Source organism: Equus caballus, chromosome 5 (assembly GCF_041296265.1).
Source record: "Equus caballus isolate H_3958 breed thoroughbred chromosome 5, TB-T2T, whole genome shotgun sequence".
Classification (NCBI taxonomy): domain Eukaryota; kingdom Metazoa; phylum Chordata; class Mammalia; order Perissodactyla; family Equidae; genus Equus; species Equus caballus.
The window spans coordinates 72,706,803-72,728,725 of NC_091688.1; the positions used below are offsets into that span (position 1 = coordinate 72,706,803).

Genomic DNA, 21,923 nt, shown 5'->3' on the forward strand with positions numbered 1-21,923 from the left:
CAGGCACTTAGATTTTTTAAAAATCTCCTCAGACCATTCCACGTTGCAGGCAGGATTGAGGACAACTGTCGTGGGGAAAGAAACTTCAGAGCACAGCTGTTGCTTTAGGACTAGCATATCGTGAACTACTTTTGAGACTTTCAACAAGTCCTTCATCTTTCAGTCTCTTTGTGGTTTCATCCATCATACAAAGCTGTCATAATGATTAATTAAATCACGTAAGTGAAACTACCTTGATAGGCATAAAATGTTATAAAAATATAAAATGAGAAAAGTCTCTGGAATCGAAGCACCTTGAGGTCTATTGTAGATTCTGACGTGAGTTTTAGAACCAGGATATTTGTCTGGTATCAAGTATATCCTTTTGCATCTTTTAACCTCATTTCCTTACCTGTAAAATGGAAACAACATATTCAGCCTGTAACATGAGGAAGAGGGAGATAAATACTCCTATTTGATAGAAGTGTGAGGCTTAGAAAACAAAATGTATTGAAGGTACAATTTCAATCTTTCTGTTTGGGTTTTGTTTTGTTTTGTTCCCTTTCTTCCAAAGTCTCTCTGAGGATCAGATGAGTTAATTTATGTGAGAGCGCATTATAACTAGAATTTCTTATCGGTATGCTGTTATTTTTATAAGTTTTTATTATGCCTCAATTTCTTCAACTGTAAAATGAGAGTATTGTACTGTCATTCTAAAAATGTCCTCCAAGCACTAAAAATCTGTGATTCTTAAAAAGTGAGAATTGTACAATCTTTCTATTCATTTGATTTTTGTTCAGGACGTGTGTGTGTGTGTGTGTGTGTGTGTATGTGTGTGTGTAAGTTTTGGAGAGCATTAATGGAAAGAAAGTTCCTCAGTTGCCTTAGCCTAGTGTTCATCACACATTGTGACTACGTTTCTCGGGGAGAACCCACAGGAGAATTCGGAAGAGTTCACAAACAAGAATCCTTTCCATTCCTGAAGCAGAGGTGCACCTTGACTTCTGCTGGTTTTAACTCACTGCACTGGGTGCTGAGGTCTGACTTTGTTTGAATCCAGGAGGCTAAAGGAGCAAGTCCACCGACTGCATTCTGCTCCAGAATAGCCCGCAGGGGCCCAACTCATATTGCTGTCCTGTCTGACTCACTTAGAAACAGAGCTGCCAGCCTCTTCAAACAGACACGATGGCCAAATTTCTGATGCTGGATTTGGGGGAGGGAAACACATTTCTGCATTTGTGACAGCATTCAAGGGAAATAACAGAAAAATGCCTCGCTCTGTTAGTAGGTGTATGTCTGCAGCTTCCCTGTCTATTGCGTGAATCTTTGAGCTGCCCTCCCTGCTGCCTCATTTCCTTTAGCATATAAACATGCTCAGGTTTCTCCAATCTTAAGACAAAAACAAAAGGCAATCGAAATTAAAAATCCTGCCTTCCACCCAATATCGTTTTCTAGCTACAGTGCTCTCTTCTTTTATAACCGATGCACTTACAGATCTGTCTACACCTGCTGCTTGTATTTCACCTCTTCTGATTCATTTCTTAATCCCCAGTAATCCAGCTTGTCTCTCCCTTTGGCCATGGTCAGCATTGACCTCCCAGGTGTTAATTCTAGAACTCAGTTTTTCTTTGAGCTCACCGACCACCGGTGCACCTCTAATTCCATTGGCCGCTCCTCTTAGCTCAGGCTTTCTCTTCCCTTGGGTTTAAAACCCTGACCGTTCCTAATTCTGCTTCTCTCTCTCTGCCCTGAACTTGTCTTCCTTCAGGCTCCTCATGTGCCATCTGCTTCTTAAATGTTGGTTCCCCCGGAATCCATCCCTTGATCCTTCTCCTGATCACTCTGCACGTGCTTTCTGGCTGGACTCACTCAATTGCACGGTAGTAGACACTACCCTCCCAGGTTCCTTAGAAAACAGCCTGAGTGAGACAAATCCTTACACATTACCACTTTCTTAGAAAGCACAATCTCAGAGAATCATGGTGAGCAAAACGGGAAGTGAGTAAAGAGTAAGAACAAATACAACAGTATAGCTGCCTGTAGCTTTGTGTAAAACATGCCTGATTTCTCCGTCTCATCATTTGCTTCAAAAAGACCTTATAAAATCCTTGTGAGAACAGGCTGTGAAGGGCAAAGAAAAGAATTTATCCACTGGCTCCCTTCCCACATTGGCCAAAGTCTGCCCCATGGGGCATCAACAGCTCCACACTGAGTTGTGCCACCCAGCCCTTTTGAGTGTTGTCTGTTGTGTTAGTTTTCTATGACTGCTCTGACAAATTATTACAAACAGTGACTTAAAAAATACAAATTTATTATCTAACGGTTGTGTAAGTTAGAAGTCTAACACAGCTCTCACTGGTTCAAAATCAGTCTGTCATCAGGGCTGTGTTCATTTCTGGAGTCTCTTGGGGAGAATCCATTTTCTTGCCTTTCCAGCTCCTAGAAGCTGCCCACATTCCTTGGCTCATGTGGTCCCCTCCTCCGATTACCTTGGGTTCACCCAGAGAATCCAAGATAATTGGCAACCTTAATTCCCCTTTGCCATATAAGGTGACATATTCACAGTCCTGGGGATTGGAACATGGACCTCTTTGGGGAGGGGACATTATTCTGCTTATCAAACCAGGAAAGCCAGATGCCAAGATTGAGAGGCAGCCTCCACATTAGGAAGCACAGGGCCTGGGTATGAACTGGGAGTAGTCTTTCTCTGTTGATCTGTAGCCCACAACCCAGGGGTCAGGGCAGGAGAAACTGTGCCTGTGTGGGAGCCATGCCATCCTATGATGTCTTGCTCTTCAGAGGTAAAGTAGGAACCTGAGTAGGAGAGCAGAAGTGCACTGCATGAGGTGAGGCAGTATCAGTCCTGCCTGTGAGAGACACGAGGAATGAGGAGCAGCCACCCTCGTGGACCCAGCTGTTTGATCTGGCACAATGCGCTCATCGCCATGATGAAATGGTCTTCATAATAATAATGCAGAATTTAATAATCTCTATGAAGTTGATGGAAACCTCTCCCTGCAGCAGTTGGTGCTACATGATTTTCCTGGGAGGACCATCAGAAGGCCTGAACAGAGAACCATAGACTTACTGATCCACAGAGGTACACAGAATGTGACTGGCTCTCTATCCAAATCCTGACAACTCCCAAATTTATGTTTACCATTCAGCCCCTCTTGTGGGTTCCATAGTATCTATAGGATATTTTATTTTTTATTTTTATTTTTTTTCTGCTTTATCTCCTCCAACCCCCCTGTACATAGTTGTATATCTTAGCTGCAGGCCCTTCTAGTTGTGGGATGTGGGACACCGCCTCAACGTGGCCTGACGAGCAGTGCCGTGTCGGCGCCCAGGATCCGAACCCTGGGCCGCCGCAGCAGAGCGCTCGAACTTAACCACTTGGCTACGGAGCCAGCCCCTCTATAGGATATTTTAATGCAAATGGCTCATAGGGTCTTTAAATTCAACATGTGCAACGTTACATTCAACATCTTTCCCACCCTTCTATTCCCAAAACCTTCTTCTCCTATGGGATTTCATTTTGTGTGTGTGTGTGGGTGGTACTTTCATTAACCTAAGAACCTCAAATCAGAAAACTAATAGTCATCCTTGACTCCTCCTCTCTCTGCCTCACCACCAGCCCATTTTGACATCTTGAGGTCACCTGACTAACGCCTCTTCCATTCTTACCATTCCTGCCTTCATTTACTTTTTCTTTTCTCTTAGCTTTTCTCCATTCTTTCAGTCATCACTCTTTCCAAGCAATGCTTCACTCAACATCCAGAATTATCTTTCTTAAATAAGTATCTGATCAAGTCATCCTTTTGTATACAAATCCTTCAGTGACTTGCCAATGCCTTCAGAAGAAGATTAGAAATCCCTAGCTTCACACTCAAGGCCCTTCATGATCTGGACTTGACTTCCATTTGTTGTACGTCGCTCCTTTCCTCCTTTCAAACCTTGAATTTGAGCCACATTGAGCTGCCTGTACTTCCCCCAATGTGCGGTATGACTTTATGGCATTCTTCCTCCCGACATGCTCTGTTCGCTGCTTGGAATGTCCCCCTCCCCCGACTTCTTCTCCTGACTTATGCCTACTCATGCTGCAAGACTTGGATCATCCTTTCTGAGAAACATAACCTCATCCAACTCTCTTCCCGCAATATGGACTCAGTACCCTTACTGGCTGTTCTCATTACATCCTAACATTGCACTTGCCACACACACTATTATGATATTTTTTTCCTTTGGGACTTATTTTCCTAAAAGATTGTGAATAATTTTGAGAACAGAGATACCATAGATTATGCACCTTTGATTCTCTGGTGCTCAATGTAGACTGGCATATAGAAGATGTTTAGTGAATGTTTGTTGACTGAATAAATGATCTGGGTAGTAGCAATGTATACTTCTGTTTAAGATAATGAATTTTAATGTTAGAGAAATCAAGTTACTTAATACATTGTTGTTATTATTATTATCATATTAGAAATATGATAGAAGTCTAGGAAAGATTCTTTTATGGGTGGATGACTCTTGACTAGAGGTTTCCTTTCCAACATTCTCTACTGTTGTTCCAGAATTTCCTCTTCCTAAGACCTAACATTAATTGCACTCTTACTATGCTGAGACAGGCACTGAGCTAAATCTATCAATCTTCACAACAGCCCAATATGATAGAGACTATTTTATTCCTGTGATACAAATGATGAAACTGTAGTGCAGAGAAAGTAAGTAACTTTACCAGGATAATATTTATAAGAGTCAGAGCTGGGATTTCATTGTAGACCCCCAGGCCCCAGAACCTGCGTGCCACTCAACATACCATTCCTGCAGCCAGATGGGTTTAAAGCACAAGGAAATAGAGGCATCAGGAAACCTGGGTTCTAATCCCTGCTTGTTTTTATCAAGCTAGGGAACCTTACCTTGGTCACTGAGCCTCAGTTTCCACACCTATGAAAAGGGGACAGTTTAATTCTGAGTTCACTATGGTCCTTTCTGACTCATATTTCGCTAACTCTGTCACGTGTCGAACTGTGCTTATATAAGCTCAATAGGAAAGGAAATCACTGTATGTTTCTGGCAGCCAAGAATCAATTGGCAAAGGGTGAAAAGAAAAAAGAGCCACGCAGCAGAGAAGTGACCAGGTAAGTCCAGGGCTTCCCACCACCTGCTAGGAACCCAAATGACCCTTGGATCAATCTATTGTAAACGAATTCACCATCACTTTTTAAACCAGTTTATTATGGAAATAGTTTATACAATTACTATTCATCCTTGTTCAGCCCTCTTGGATTTTTATCCCTTCCTTCTTTTACCGGTGAGATGAATAAGGTTACTTTCCTGAGCTGTTCAGGTATATCTTGCAGCGGCAAGGTACTTTGTAGTTCATTTCTCTGAGGGTGAAGCCCCCCAGTGAAAGAAGATATGGAACACATCTTATCTCAAGGGATGCATTTGGGGAAAACTATGACTCCAGGAGAAAGCAGCCTTTGTTACACAGGATGTTTCTTCCCAGTCACCCTTGGTAGGAGATCATCATTGTAAATACTACCCAACCAACCCCCAGAAGTAGGAATGAGTGTGTGTGTGTATGTAAGGAAATATTAAGTGCATGAAGAAAAGGATCTCTTTCCAATGGAGATCTCTTAATTTTGCAATTAATTAAAAGTCAGGAGGCCTGGCTTCAAACCACAGCCTTCAGTTCAGGCTCTGCTCCTAACTAGCTACACAGCCTCCGATGTCTCATCTCTCTGAGTCTCTGTTTTCAAAATGAGTAGTTGGACGAAAACAATCTCTTAAGCTCCTTGTGGTTCTAACATTCTATAATTCTGATTTTTGCTAAGGCTCTAGAATTTGAATTTATTCTGCTGTCCCAGATATGGCCACAGAAGTCTCTTTTGTTAAGTCAGTTTCATACCACTCAGAATTTCATGCTGAGTGAAAAACATGGAAAAACAAGACAACCTTTTATTCCTCTCAATCGAGTTTAAGGATGAGAAACTAGAGTGCAAGTGGTCCTCTTGGGCAAACTGCAGCGTGCCCACATTGCCCTGGCTTGGAATCCTCTGCTCTTGGGTCGGAACCAGACTGGTTTGAGAGGAAGTCAGCTGCCTCCCTACATTTCATCTGAGTTAGATTTAAACAAAAATATTGTAAATAAAACCCAGAAAGAATGCTTTTGTTACAAGTCAACAAATTACTATGACTAAAAGGCTGTTTGGGTTCTGAATCAACTTTATTTCTTGGCTTTTTCTCTTTTGAAAATAAAAAATCTCATTTCCAGCTCCTAAAGCAGCATTAGTTCTTATTATTCCATACATTAGAAGTCAACTGGTAATTCATACACATTAAATTAGTGATTTCGCATTTAGTTTACTGATGACAAACTACAGAATTCAGCAGTTTTGCTCTGATAACCTTTAAAATGTATTAATTTCATCAGTGATTTACATAGGGTTTTATTTCCCACGGCTACAGCTTCATTCTCCAAAGCAGAAATGCCCCATGGTTTTTCAATTTGTTACCTAATCAGCACAATATATTCCACCTTTTCTTCCTTTTATATTGTCTCCTAAATTTGAGACTTCAATATTTGAAGAAATTGCATCAAGACATCTCACATGGTTTTTCTATTTCTGCAAACCTTTAAGGGAATAAAGAAAGAAAAATTATTCTATTGAAATAGGGGTTCTGCTTGCAAACACAGTGGTCTTAAGATGATTGCATTCAAATGAATTTTTTTCAAATCATGATACCTGGACATTACAAAAATATTTCCACAAATCCACCTAAAGCACCTAATATCAATATACCAAAATCTCTGGGAACTATACCAATGACAAATATTGGAGTTCTGTAAAGAAGTTTCCTGAGGTGATTCTGATGAGGCGTACTGTGTGACAAAAGCTGCTCTCTGCTCCCTAAATGCCCCATTCTGGCTCAGGACTGAGGAAGTAAATTCTCAAATTTCTCTATTGTCATCTTCAGGCCAGAGGACCCCAGACACAATGGCCCTGATTTCAGAGTTCAGAAAACTCAGGCTTTGTCCGACAGAACTCCAGTTTCTTTAAACTATTATAACCATATATATTTTACTTGGTTAAACCTATGGAAAAACAAAAAAGACCCTCCTTCAAAAGTTAAGATGGCTTTGGAAGTGTTTGTCTTGGCTAAAGGCAGTGAAATCAAACCATAAATTGAAAGTAAAAATATGCTATTTTTCCAAATTCAATTCAGCAAAAGTGTTCATCTTACAGAAGGAAAAGATGGCAACGAGAATCTGGGAAGTACCCAAACACCCACTACGGGTGCCTGGTGCTCCCTGCTGGGGTGTGGGACATTTGGCTGAAGCAAGAGGGCTGATTTGGGGGATGAGAGTTTGGAAGAAATGAAAGCGCACTTGGAGCTTTATACTGAGAAAGTGGAAAGCGGCTTGGCCCTTTGAGTAGAAATATCCACTTTCTAATACGCAAGTTAACACAAAGGAACCCTACAGGGGAGCTCTTCTTTGAGGGCCACTCTGGGGGAACTTGTTTTGAACACAAAATGAAAGGACAACTATGACAACAACAATGGTGCTAAGGAGACCCAGGAGTCTACAGGAAGGGAATAATACTCGTACAGTGTCATTCTATTTCAAGTGACCTTATTCTTTTGATTGCCTTGTATTCCTCATGTCTAAGCTTTGCCATGAGTGAATTCTTCCGACACTGAATCTATGAGGTAAAAATATATGATGTACTATACATTTTATTCATAACCAAATAAATGTCATAATATAAACTATAATTATTACCTATATATTACTAAATTTATTTTTTCATTTACATATATTTCCTAAAATCAGCTCCATATGTAAATGTTTACATTTCTTTTGTATACTGTTTTATAAACAGTCCTGTACCTTTTCTTTAAAGAGGCTCAGGTTTTATTTATTTGCTGATATTGTGTGACATTTAAGCCAAACTTGGTTTACTAAACCTTTTTATAGTTCACGTTTTCTGGTTTGGTTGCTATTCTGGAAATCACGCTTTTTCATTTTCCACTTTCCAAATAAATTCTCATGATTGATTACTATCCTTTCCTCATTTCTTCATTTTGTATTTCACACTCTCAACATTTCCATTATGATTAAATAGAAACAAAGATTGCAATTTAGACTTAACAAGAATCTATGGGGCTGGCCCGGTGGTGCCACGGTTAAGTGCACACATTCTGTTTCAGCAACCTGGGGTTCGCTGGTTTGGATCCTGGGTGCTGACATGGCACCGCTTGGCAAGCCATGCTGTGGTAGGTGTCCCACATATAAAGTAAAGGAAGATGGGCACGGATGTTAGCTCAGGGCCAGTCTTCCTCAGCAAAAAGAGGAGGATTGGCAGCAGATTTTAGCTCAGGGCTAATCTTCCTTAAAAAATAAATAAAATTTAAAAATAAATAACTAAAAAAACCCCAAGAATCTATACTTTACGAGGGGAGAGACTTCTGTCCCAGTTCCTCAGTATCCCCACTATTTCTCCAGTTTCTAGGACAGCGTCTGTCACAGATTAGGCAGTCAAAAAATATTGTTGAAGGAATTAATTATTAAAAGCACTCTCAAGATCAGTTGGCCATGAGTCTTCCCAAGGTTGACTTAGCAATGGTGCCAGCCACATGGTCTGCACCAAGGTAACTCTGGTGGGGTTTTGCCCAGCTGACACAGAAGCAGTCTAATGAAGCCTATCCCAAGAGGTAAGATAGAGGTCAGAGTCAGGATAAACTATCATTTTCCCAAGAACGTGGATCAAGTGAGTTCTTAGCCTCTTCCTATGTGTTACCTCCTGCTATTACTAAATGGGCATGCCCCATTAATTTCTAAGGCATGGCAACATAATAGCTATATCCTATGATTTCACTGAGCATACCGTGAATAAGAAAAATCTAAATAGCAAGATCACACCTTATTTTTGAATCATGTAAGTGATTTTTAAAGTATTACTGAAAAAGCAAAAACAGCGAAGTACAATATTTGTGAAAGGAATTAGAAGTAATTCAGTAACCCAGGTCATTATTTAAAGATCCCACAGTAAGTTCTCAGCCCAGGTGATCTGGATATTTATTTCACTGAAAAAACAATGTATGTATGAATTGAACAGTGTAACATCATTCTTAAAATGTATATATGTATGAGCCTGATCATGAGCATTTGAAATATTTGATTTTTAAAATTTTTTTTTAAATTTTTCCTTTTTCTCCCCAAAGCCTCCCAGTACATAGTTGTGTATTTTTCTAGTTGTGGCTCCTTCCAGTTGTGGCATGTGGGATGCCGCCTCAGCTTGGCCTGATGAGCAGTGCCATTCTGCGCCCAGGATTCGAACCAGCGAAACCCTGGGCCACTGTAGTGGAGCACGCAAACTCAACCACTTGGCCATGGGGCCAGCCCCCTGAAATATTTGCTTTTTAAAGTTACATAGAATAATATAATACCCAATAAACCAATAGAAATAAGGATATATATGCCACTAAAGTATTTGTGCTTTATTGAAACTCTTTTTTCTGCAGTGTGTGTACGTATTTATGAGAGACTCTTTAGCTTCTGGGGTGTCTAACGTGGTACATTTTAGATACATCTCTATGAGGCTGCATTAGTTTGTTAGGGTAATTGGAACCAAATTTAATACATGGTGAAGAAATACTCTTCCTTATTGTGGAGATTCAGATCATGGACTAGTGCTTAAGGAAACTGATTCACAACTAAGAAGCCTACATATTGTTTCAGTCTCTGCCTCGCCTTTTCATGTGGCCTCGGACAACTGCCTCTGCGCCTCTGTCCTTAGTGCCTGCCTTTGGAGGATCTTTTTGCTAAGTAAATTCCAGGAGTTGCACCAGGAGACTTCTGTGACAAGATTCTTGTTGAAACCAGCACAACGAATTCTTGCCATCACACAAAGACGTTTCTAAGACTTAAAGATCAAGTATACCCTGCCAACTGTTCCAGATGTGTCAGATTATTATGTCTTTTTATGACTGGGAGCAGTGGGAGCAAAAGGCCTCCTTTGTGGGCAATTAGCAACACTCAAACCTCTGAAGTCATACTGTTGACTTCTCTGTGATCGAAGTATACAACTTTGAGCCAAATAATATATGTTGGAGAAAGGCCACAGCCAAAAGAACTACATAAGCCGATTCTGTACCACATGTTTCAGGGCTTTCAAGATAATGCAAATGATATTTTAAAAGAGTGAGATAAGTGCTAATGTAAAAAAAAAAATCAGAACGTTTCACTTGAAGTTATATTTTAGAAATAGAGCGAATCCTGTTTGCCTGTGTTAAAAACTCCTGCTCATCCTTCAAGGCCCCACTTGTTGCGCCTGGCCCGTTTTCTAAAGCAGAGGTCCTAGGAAGAGATAATCACTTTGTCTTTTGTGTACTGTCCCTGCTCATAGCCATTATGCACCATTTATTCAATGTCTTTCTCTCCTTCTACCCTGGTGTTACTCAAGGTTTGGGATTAAGTCATTTATTCATATTCGTGGTAACGTTTTGCTTAGCACTTAGGAGACACACAATGAATTTGATTGACTTACTGAACACATCAAAATTTTAGCTTTATCCTCAAAGTAATTTTTTTATTTGTATATGGGCTGATGCTATAGTCCAGAGGTCAGGAACATTTTTCTGTAGAAGGCCAGATTATAAATATTTTAGCATTTGTGAGCCATACGGTGTCTACTGCAACTACTCAACTGTGCCATTGTAGTGTAAAAGTCATCATAGACAGGACCTAAACGGATGAGCTTGGCTGTGTGCCAATAAAACTTTACGTACAAAAACAGGCAGTGGGCTAGATTTGGCTTGCAAACTATAGTTTGTCCACTTCTGCTCTAGTCTATTCTCTTTCTAATTCTTTGTCCTCATTTTTCTTTCTCCCTTCAATGTGTTTCCCTAATGCTACAATGAGTTTCTGTCCTCATTCTCCCTTCCTTTTTCATCTGATAAATTCCTTCATAAATAGGAAGAGTCAGCTTGATCAGCACCTTCTTTATGAAATGTCTCGACCTCCTCAAGAAGCGTTGGCCATTCTGTCCTTTGGGCTCCCGCTGTGGCTCCATTATAGGATGGATCACATCCAATGACTTTTGCGTAAATTTCTGTCTCTGGTTTTAGACTGTGAATGCCTGGTGATTAGAAATGAGTCTTACCTAGCACACGCCTGGCACACAGTAGGTACTCAATAAATCTTTGCTAAATTGTCAGAAATCATTGATTGTTACCTGAAACACAGAGTACAGGTTACAGAGGCAGGTTATAAAGCATGAATCTGTAATTTCATATAGCTGTTACACTTTTTCTTTTATATTTGCTATATCCTCAAAGTCAATAACTTGCTCAAAATGTAACCAATTATGTCATGAAGCAGCCAGCATTTCAGTCTCTTCCATAGAAATCTCATCTTTTCATTGAAAAAATACGCAACTGGGATAAAAGTGAATTCCCAGTCTGAGGGACAGCAATTAGCAAAATCAGTGACTGAGACATTGCCTGTGTATAATTGGACTCATAGACTATTGCCTGTAACAACTTTAATAACGATACCTAACATTTGCCTTATCCAGGCTCCTTTGTGCAAAATAATCCATTAGAGCAGTCTTACGGATCCAACAGTAACACACCACACCCCTAACTCCATTGTGAGTTGTTGTCCATGCTGAATTTTATTGCTCCTGATGGATGGCACTTTTCAGTATCCTGCTTCCCACATCTGTGGCCATGTCTCTAAGAACAGAAAGGATATGCAGGCCCTGCATTCCTAGTCAGAAATGTTATTTTTCAGCATAGTCAGGCCTACAATTTCAGGACTCTTGAGTCTGTGAGAAAGCATTGAGTTTCTCTTTTCTGTTAGTTTTTTCTTAAGTACTGATGAGAAATGACGGTGCAATTTTGGCTGGGCCTTCACTATGGAAATGAAATGGATTTTGAAAGCTCTGTTAAGTACTAGGAGCCTAGCACTGTTAAGAGAAGATCTGGAAGAATCTTTCGGGCCTGATTTAAGCCAATACTCGCCTCTGAACTTCTCAGGGATGGCGTTTATTTCCAGTTTCCACTACCATTTGCATTCAGGGGACCCAATCTAAATGTCCACTCCTAATTGCTCTCTGAGCACTAGAACCTAAATTTGGACAATATCCTAAAAAAACTCATCCAGATCTGATTTAATCTTCTCTTTCCAAAGTCAAACTACATCTTTAAGATGTTCCTGGGAAAAAAGCCAATTCTGCCTCTCAAATTACAGACTAACTCTGTCCCTCACTAGCTAGAAAACATATCCTGTGTCCTGTGAGACACCCCATTCCTGTTAAAATAAGCCCATAATCCTTTTAAGAGAGAGGCAGTATAGTATTTGCTAAGGATGGACTCTGTAGCCAGTTGGATTGGATTGGAGTTCTGGATAAAACATGGGATGCCCAGTTAAATTTGAATTTTAGATAAACAATAAGAAACTTTAAGTATATCCAAATATTGTATGGGATGTACTCATACTAAGAAATTATATATTGTTTATCTGAAATTCAAATTAAACCAGGTGACCTATATTTTCATTTGCTAAATTTGGTAATCTCAGATTCTGCCACTAACATCTTGACAAGTTACTTAGCCCTTCTGTTAAATGGGTATAATAAAGGATCTTCCTAACAAGATCTTTCTAACAGGGCTGTTCAAGGACTTAAACCATGTAACAGGTTAGAACGATGCCTGACGTATGGTAAGTGTTTCATAAGTGTTAGCTATTTTATTATTCTGATCTCTAGAACAGAGATCAGCAGACTTTTTTGTAACGGGCAAGACAGTAAATATTTTAGACTTTGCAGGCCATATATTCTCTGTTGCAACTACTTGACTCTTCCATTGTAGTGCAAAAGCAGCCATAGATAATCGCTAAACAAATGGGCATTGGCATGTTCCAATAAAGAGTTATTTACAAAAATAGGCAATGGGTGGATTTGACCCATGGACTATAGTTTTGCCTGATCTGGATTAAAACTCTGTAGTAATCTTCTACAGTAATCTACTCCTTATTGCATCCACTTCTTTTTATTAAAATTCTTATTATTGCACCCGTCCCCTTTCATTATAACGTTTCCTGTTTTAAAAAAACTTCTAATGGATCACTATTGCCTCCCTACTTAGTAATTCTAATACTACCTAATATTTATAGAGTGTCTCACTTTTCTTTTTGAAGATTTTATTTTTTTCCTTTTTCTCCCCAAAGCCCCCCATTACATAGCTGTATATTCTTCGTTGTGGGTCCCTCTAGTTGTGGCATGTGGGACGCTGCCCCAGCTTGGCCCAATGAGCCGTGCCATGTCCGCACCCAGGAGCGGAGCATGCGAACTCAACCACTCGGCCACCAGGCCAGCACCAGAGTGTGTCTCATTTTTTAAAGAGCTTCATGTGAATATATATAGCGATATTCTAATTGCGTGTATATATAAATCTTTACAACAGCACCATGAGGTAGGTTAATAATAATTTCTCCCTGATATTCCCTGATTATTTTCTTTTACAGATTTCACTTTTCTTCTGCGCATTATCTTTCACTTTCTGCTGTGCTCCCTGCGAGTCTCCTGTGTTGCAATTTGCCTGGACAATTTACTCTTCCCTGAATATTCTCCTGCCTTTCATCTTGATGGGTTTCTGCATGTTCTTCCCTTATTATGATATGCTTTCTATCCCCACTCTGCTCGTCAACAGATTGTCTATTCATAGAATTAGTAGAAACTTAGACAGATCAGTTGTTAAAAAACACCAAAACCCACAGGTTGTGCCTACTCTGCTCATTTTTTAACTGTGTATGTGAATGTATTTATACATGTGTTTGTACGCGTATTCCAACTAGTTCGCACCTTTCTCTTTATCCACTTTGAAGTAATATCTCTTCTTTGTCCAATGCTTGGGAAATAAGGCACCAGTGTGACTGAGACCCAATCTGGCATCGTGTTTCTTGATTCCGCTCTGATTACTGTTGTCAGTGAGTGACTTGTGGTTCAGCACACTAATAGCTCTTCAACAAAGCAACCTTAAAAACGGAAGAGAGGTGGGTTATTTAAAGAAAAAAATTATTACAGTTGAGAAATTAGAAGCCCTCTGTTATTATTGTATTGCTCTCCTTTCATCTTTAGCCTTCTGATGTTTTCTTTTCATTTCTTCCTTGATGCCCTGAATGTATTACCAGACATTTTAATGAGATGTGGCTAGGTCCAACCTTGCCCAATAATTAACTCCTTCCCCTCTGTCAGACTGTTAGCATTTTATGGCATTTCTAGCCTCTGGGAGTTCAAGTGGAGGGCCTCAGTAAGAAAGTGTATATCACTCACACAGTTTCTGGGATAAGCTGCTTCTAAACCATCAGTGAAGAATTCCACTTAAGAAGTCAACTTCAGATAGATTCTGGGGATGGGGAAACAGAAAGAGCGGGAAGATAGAGGCTCAAATACAAAGGCAATTTTGGGCCGGCTTGGAAGAAGTACACTGTGACTTAAAGAGAAGATGAAGAGGAGGAGAAGATTGCCACAACAATCACCACAAAGAGAGAGACATATAGTTCCAAAGTCTTAAGTGAGACAGGGATTGAAAACATTAATCTATAATCCTCCTCATCAGAAAGTAAATTTCACAAAGTGGGACGTGGAGTAAAGTTCAAACTTCCAGTATAGAAATCCTATTTTTCCTCCAGAAATATAGGTTAGGACTTTGACAAGTTTTGCCAAATGTGTGCACATGTTCTGTATCTCCACACCGCTCAGATATCATTGATTACATGACATTTTGAAATGGTTCAATTAGGTAGCTCAAAATGTCTGCAACATAAATTATACAACAAATGTTGCTGAAAGAGTCTCCATTTTGGTTTTAAAGCCTTGCCAGTTATGTTCCTTTTCCTTCTTCGAACGGCCGTACTTTCTCACAAATAGCACATTACTCTTTCTCCTAAACAGATCTTAATGAAATCTTCATAGCATCTTGCTATTACTTACAATTTTTAATACTAGGATCTCAGACTATTTCAGCAGTGAGGAGTCCATTTGTCTTCCTCTGCTTCAGAAAAGGTTTAGAAAGAAAGAAGCCATCATACAATCAGGTTCTCCTGCCTCATCCACACTCTATGGCCCTCCCCTGTGAGGTGATTGCTGAGGAAGTCTCCACAGAACATGCAGACTGCAGGGCTGAAAGGCTCAGAGCAATGGAACGAGAAGCTTAACAGTTCCCAAGGCTCCCAAATAAAAGATGTCTCTACAAGTCACAAGTACTCCACTGGGAAAGCCACTCACCCTGGCAGCCTGGATGGCAGCATTGGAGACATGGTGTCCCTGATGGTGATTCGGGCCCTGCTCCCTCGCTCCTGCTTTTCCTCCTTTGCCCAGTGTAGTGGAACATCACTGATGTTCAGTTTCCTGGCTTCCCTTTCTCCTTCGTATCAGCACTTTCATTTCTTTGCTGGGGAATAACCTCCCTCCAGTGGACAGATTCTAGTGCGGCTGAAATCAGGTGTCCTGTCCAGTCCGGCCTTAACCCAGAGGCAGACACTTGACCCAATCTAGGTCAATTAAACAGTTCTGGCTTAGAATGCGAAGCATGAGTACATGACACGTGAATGGAAAGATGGTGGAGTCCATTCATTCCAGCATTCCAGCAACAGGCCTTGGTTGTACAGTTTTGCTCTGAGACCATTCCCACAATCTCAGCTTCACAGCTGCTGAAAACACTGCCTCGCTCATACACTCCCAGGTCTAGTTTCTAGCCTTTCTATAGATCCTGTGAGCTTCTGGTATCCCTCAAGAATATTCACTTTTGCTTAAGGTAGCCAGAATCAGTTTCTCCTGCTACAACCAAGGACACCAACTGGCAGATCCAAGTTAGGGGTCAGAAACTGCTGAGAAGTATCCATCTTACTGTAAGGGAAATTGTGTGTGTGTGTGTGTTCATGTGTGTCTATGTGTATGTGTATATGATGAAGAAAAAAATGGGTACTGTGACACTTTCATCTGGCACTTGGAGAAACCAGCATAGGAAGGTGAAAAATTTTTTCATGCTATTCTCTACTCAGGAGGCTAGCTACCCCTATAAATGTGTATGCTTCCCTAGCAAATTAAAAGGAAATAATTCATGGGAGATGCACTCTACTATGTATATACCTCTTCCTCTTTCTTGAAACACCAGCAGAAGCTGTTAGCAGCATGCTCTTGGTTCATACTATGGCATACAGTTGTACCTTGAACCAGCTGTGGTGGTCTAGTGGTGAAGATTCGGCACTCTCACTGCCAGGCCTGGTTCATTTCCACATCAGGGAACCACATCACGTATCTGTCAGGTGTCATACTGTGGTGGCTGTGTGTTGCATGATGCTGAAAGCTAGGCCACCGGTATTTCAAATACCATTAGGGTCACCGATGGGGGACAGGTTTCAGTGGAGCTTCCAGACTAAGAAGAAGGACCTAGTCACCCACTTTCAAAACAATTTGCCTTAAAAACCCTGTGAATAGCAGTGGAACATTGTCTGGTATAGCTCCAGAAGGTGAGAGGATGGAGCAAAAAGACCAGGCTGGGTTCCACTCTGCTGTACACAGGGTCACTAGGAGTGGGAATCAACTCGACCACAATTTTTTTTGAAGTAACTTGCAATAAAGTAGTCACTTCCTGCCTGCCACTCAGGCCAAGGAAAGTCAAATCTCTTTACTAGTTACTGCTTTATCCACATTCACCCACATTTCAATACCTTCCCTACTTACGCCTGTCTTCCAAACATCTCCCTGGTGTTGGAGAGTTGGGGATCTCCTGGAGGGCGTGTTTTCATCAAACCTCCACCTTTGCAGGCCAACCTGATTCTTCAAAGCCCCAAGCCCAAAACACAAAAGAAAATGAAATTCCAAACCTAAGCACTTTCTTCCAGTTGCTTTCTCCATCTCTTCTTCCCTAACAGTTTGATCAGAGAAGTCTTCTACTTTAAATGACTTTTTGTTTCTGGAAGAAGAAATTGCTAAAGGAGTGAAAATATTTTGGACCTCTAGACTCCTTTTAACTTTACCACTAATTGCTGTGTAACTCTGAGTGACTCACTACTTCTAGCAAATGGGAGTGAAAATATTAAACATAAATGAAAGTTCCCTAATGTGGCATTGAATTGCAATTCAGCGAATCCTGGGAAAACTCTTGCCCATCTTTGATACAGAGTGGAAAATGGGAGGAGGAGAGGAGCTAACCATGAAAATATTTATGTAAAAATCAAACAACTCTCTGCTCAGTTAGCGTTAGGAGAACAGCTTATGAAATCACCTTGATATTGTTTGTAGAAACATATAATAAATACTTTTCCTTCAGGAAATTCCTTAGACAATGTTGGCAAAATTGTGCACTAAGCCACATTTCAAAGCCTTCTGTAGTATCAAGGAAGAAAGAGCAATAGGCCACCCCTTGCACTTCTAATCTCTAAATGCATCCTCATGTTAGTTTGACATCTAAGTTATTTTAGTGCCATTCTGAATTCTTTCACATGGAGCATGCAGTTGTATTATGGTTACAGGCTGAATGTAATAATTCAATAACAATGACCTTAAATGGACAAGGACAAATGGGTAAACATAAATTACATTTTTCTCAAAGGGAAATTTTGAGTAGTTTCTCCACCATGTTCCTTACTAACTTTCTAAATATGTTTGGAGGTGTTATGAATACCCAAACTCCAGGGAGCCCTAAACTTTAACTACATGAGTTGTAGTAGAAGGTGTAAGGAATCGGGAAGAAAAAAGTTACTGAACATGGACAGAGAGGTGGCCACTGCCTAATCACCTTTTTTCTGCCCCCAGCTAGTGGTAGGAAACAAGCCACTGTGTTAATGGGGGACTGGCTGCCCTGTGAGACAAAAGCACATTGTACTTACAGGAGCCACAGTTCGCAACAATGATTACTATTTCAAAGGGGAAAAAAAAAGGAAAATTACACAAGCAAAACATTTTCCATGATGTTCTTCTCGTAATTGTGATCAGGGAATGCATTTTGGGCATTAATTACTCTCTCACTCAACCATTTTCATTTGAAAGTTCTTAAAAATGAATCTCACTCCATGTTTACAGATGGTGGAAGCAGAAAAGGAACAGCACTGTATTCTTATTTTGGAAATTTTAATTTGCACACACACACACACATACACACACACACACTATGCCTGGTTCTGATAAGCAGTAAATAGCGATAAATAGTCCTCTGTCATGCATTCCTCATTTCCTCCTCTCCTTTCTTGTTCTCTGCTTCCTCTCTGCTAAGGAGGCTTCAGCTGAGCACATTTCCCAAACTCCTTTTAAATGAGCAGTGGCATGTGACCACTTCTCCTCCTCCTCCTCCTCCTCCCCCTCCTCCTCCTCCTCCCCCTCCCTCTCCCTCTCTTCCTTCTTCTTCTTCTCCTCTTTCTTCTTTTTCTTCCTCTTTGATTCTCCTTCCCTACCTGAATGTAGTATAATTAACAAATAAGTATAAAGTTGGGGTACGAATAAGGGAGCAAGGCAACTGACAAAAGATAAAATTAGCATTCTTGGGAAGAAACAGCAGCCCCCTCACTTGTGTCTTGTGAAGGTTATTGTGTATACAGTGAGTTCTACATATTTTATATATAGCATTCTTCTTAAATTATCTTTTCTGGTTAATCTTGGCTGCAAAGTTAAATTGTAGATTAATTATGCTAGTAAACCACTACATAGGCGTCTTTTGTATTTTTTAAAACATCTAGAAAGTTGATACCAAAAAAGCACATGCTGATCATATCCTTGAAGCTTCGTTGATGGTTTATTGGTCCTAGGAACAGACTAGGAGAAAGGCTAATAGACTTATGGATGAAAAAAGAAATTGTATTATAGAAGGTCAGAGTTCAGGAAGATTGTAATTTAGAAGAACAAGCTTTTTATTTATTCATTCATTCATTCAATAAAGAGCTATTGAATTTATTATATTCTTTTAAAACATTTGATCCTAGAGTAAGATAAGGGCGAAGAAGCATTCCTTACTATATTAGGGTAAATCCTGGAGACTAACCCTCGGTGGTTGTACTAAAAGGGCCCCTGCTTTAGTAAGTGGCTTTCCAGGACAAGGTAGCCCCAGGAGCAAGAAGCTGTCATATGCATCATCAGAGACAGTTGCTAAAGGTGGACTGGGGACAGCCTTCCCTAGGAGAAGCAGTGGCGATCTCTAGAGTCACAACTGGGGAGGGCACTAGAGCAGCCTCCAGTGAAACCACAAAAGCCTCCATAAGAGAAAGAGTTAGGATTAGACATCAGCCGAGTCCAGAGACTGTGAAGTCATCCTAGGATAGTGCCTCTCAAACATAAAGTATTTTCCTGATCCTCTCTTCAAAACCATGTTTGGGAAGATAGCAGCTCGTGAGAAGGGCCCAGGAGAGCAAGAAGAAGGGAGGAGGACAACCATACCCTCTTCCCGGAAGGTCTGCAGCCCAATTAGCCAGGCCCGGGTTGGGGACAAGGGGATTGGGATTGAAGCGTTTATTAATATATGACTAGACACTTTGCAATTACTGAATTGAGAATATATTTAAAGGGACGGTAGGGCTTTTTATTACCCGGATGTGACCGGAAAACTTATGAGATTGCCCAAGTTTCTACCTTGTGGCAAGATGAGGACAAACCACACTGAGGACGTCTAAAGGGTTCCTGATAGAGAAAATTAAAGATCCTTTTCTGACTACTCCCTATGAATACTGCTTTCAGCATTCAGCACATGAGCATATTGTTTCATCCCAACGGATGAGATTTTCCTCTTCCTTGATTTGCTCTTCATGCCTTCTCAGTTGTACCCATACCACTGAAACCATGACAAATGCTTTTCTCCACGGTGAAAACAGCATCACATTTTCACAGCTTATGGACTTACTGCGGTGTTAATTATGAAGCCCTGAAAAATTACAGTCCCAAGTTTACACAGTCCCAGTCTCATAGGACCCGGTCCATGTGCTCAATCTTCTATCCGCAGCATGTCAAACTGGCTTGGAAATGTTTCTTGAGCAAGAACTTTGAGCAATTTCTCCAAATTCGTCCCAAGAAATAACGTAACATTGCTTGAACCTCTTCTGAATGCTCCTACTCATCTCCATAGATCAGAATTCTTTAAAAAAAGAAAATGAAGCATGTTTTTTTATCTCTAATTGCTTGCCTTAATAAGCAGTTTAAAAAGAAATATAATGTATACGTCTAAGATTGGCTACAGGTCAGGCTGCTCCAATGTGACCAAAATAACTATGATTTAAGCAAAAATAAAAGTTTACTTCTTTCACTTAGCAGTCTGAACTTTAACAGTCCGGGTCTGATCGATGGCTCACTCTATGGAGTTGAGACCAGATCTCTTCCGTCTTGCTCTACCACCCTGAACACAGGGCTTCCACCTTCTGATCTAAGAGAACTGATCCAACTCGTTCATCATCTTCAAATTCCAGCAAATGGGGAGAGGAAAAAAGGGGGATGACAGACCTCTCTTTTTCTTTTTAAGTATAGGAATCAACAGTTATAATCATCATTTCTGTTCACATTCCATTAGCCAGAACTTTGTCACATGGCTACTGTTAATTTAAAAGGAGTTTGACAATTGCACTCAGCTAAAGTCTTACTAGCATGGAAGAAGGGAGAACAGATAGTGGGGAAACAACTAGCTGTCTCTTGTTCATATATAAAGATTTTTAAAAAGAACTGTACTATAAAATTTCATTTCAAATAACATACCTGTTTTAGAAAGGGTCTTGCAGGAAGTAAAGCCCAGGGCAAGGATTAAAGGACTGATGCTTGGATTGGAAGGTAGTAACTAAGAGTGTTGAGGGTGAAGAAAAAATGGGGAAATGAGACAAGGAAAACATCAAAGCAATGTGAATTGATGCACCATTATTGCTCAACATGCATTAGTTTTTCATTATGAGGCATTTCTGCAAAGAACTGACAAGGAGAAATTGCATCTCAGAGCCATCCTCAATGCGAGAAAGGAAAGAAATATTATTTGCCTGTTCCCTGCCCATTATTCACTTTCCAATAGTCAAGGTTTAACCCACTGGGAGCTAATTCTCCTGAGATTCTGAATTGTGTCATCTGGCCCCTTGAAAGTTGAGAGACAACTTGGTGTAGACGTAGCAATAAAAAAAGATAGGGAAAGAAAGAGACAGTTGAGAGATTCCAAGAAGCTGCACAACATTTGTATCTAATATAAAATAATTGAAGCAAGAAATCTAATACTTAGTCTCCATTCCTCCTGATGTCTCTTTTCATGTGGCAGGGTTTCCATTAAAGTCATAGTTTTTGCCTTTCTCCCAAGTTTCTCACTTACTCATCTCCACGGAAAGAGGCACGCTTTATCTGACAGGTAAATTTGGATGAAGGAACTGAGCACGAGCGGCTCAGCCACAGCCCCACGTTTTTTGTGGTCTGCCAATCTGCAGAAAGTATGTTCTCTTGTCTGCTCGGTGCCATGCAGTAAACATGGTGATAGAGGCCCTGCTCCTGAAGACGCTGGAAGGCCTGCGGTTGTCTGGTGCTGACTCTGACAAGTGGGAATGTCAGCTCATCCTGAGGTGGACTCTTGGGAGGTCTTGAAATTAACCTGCATTCTCCTGTATCTGTTTTATCATTAGAAAAGCTGATCATTTTATTTCCACTTGCCCTCCCTTCTCTCTACCTTAGAACCTTTATTGGATAAAAGAGAGTCGATCTATTAGCTCACTAAAAATCAACAGAAAGGAAAGAGCTCAATCATTTTCTCTCTATTACTGGCTCTTTGCCGCTACTTAAGAGAAGAGGAAGTTGCATATGGTCATCTTATTTTTATGTTGTCATAGCTATAATTTATAAAGATCGTATGGTATCCCAGGCACCATGTTAGGCACTTTATGAACAATATTTCATTTTGTCCTTACAATAGACTTGAAAGGT

The 21,923-nt window shown here is 40.4% G+C and overlaps 1 long non-coding RNA gene across 1 annotated transcript in view; it reads right to left on the reverse strand.

Moving 5' to 3' along the window:
• Window positions 1–6,197: 6,197 nt before the first annotated feature.
• Window positions 6,198–21,923, reverse strand: part of LOC138924329 (uncharacterized) — a 51,871-nt gene continuing 36,145 nt past the window's right edge. Inside the window, exons 4-6 of the long non-coding RNA XR_011439334.1 lie at window positions 13,860–14,032; window positions 11,157–11,228; window positions 6,198–6,622 (exon numbers count right to left, since the gene is read on the reverse strand). This is a non-coding gene — a long non-coding RNA (uncharacterized lncRNA). The remainder of the gene's footprint in view (window positions 6,623–11,156; window positions 11,229–13,859; window positions 14,033–21,923) is intronic.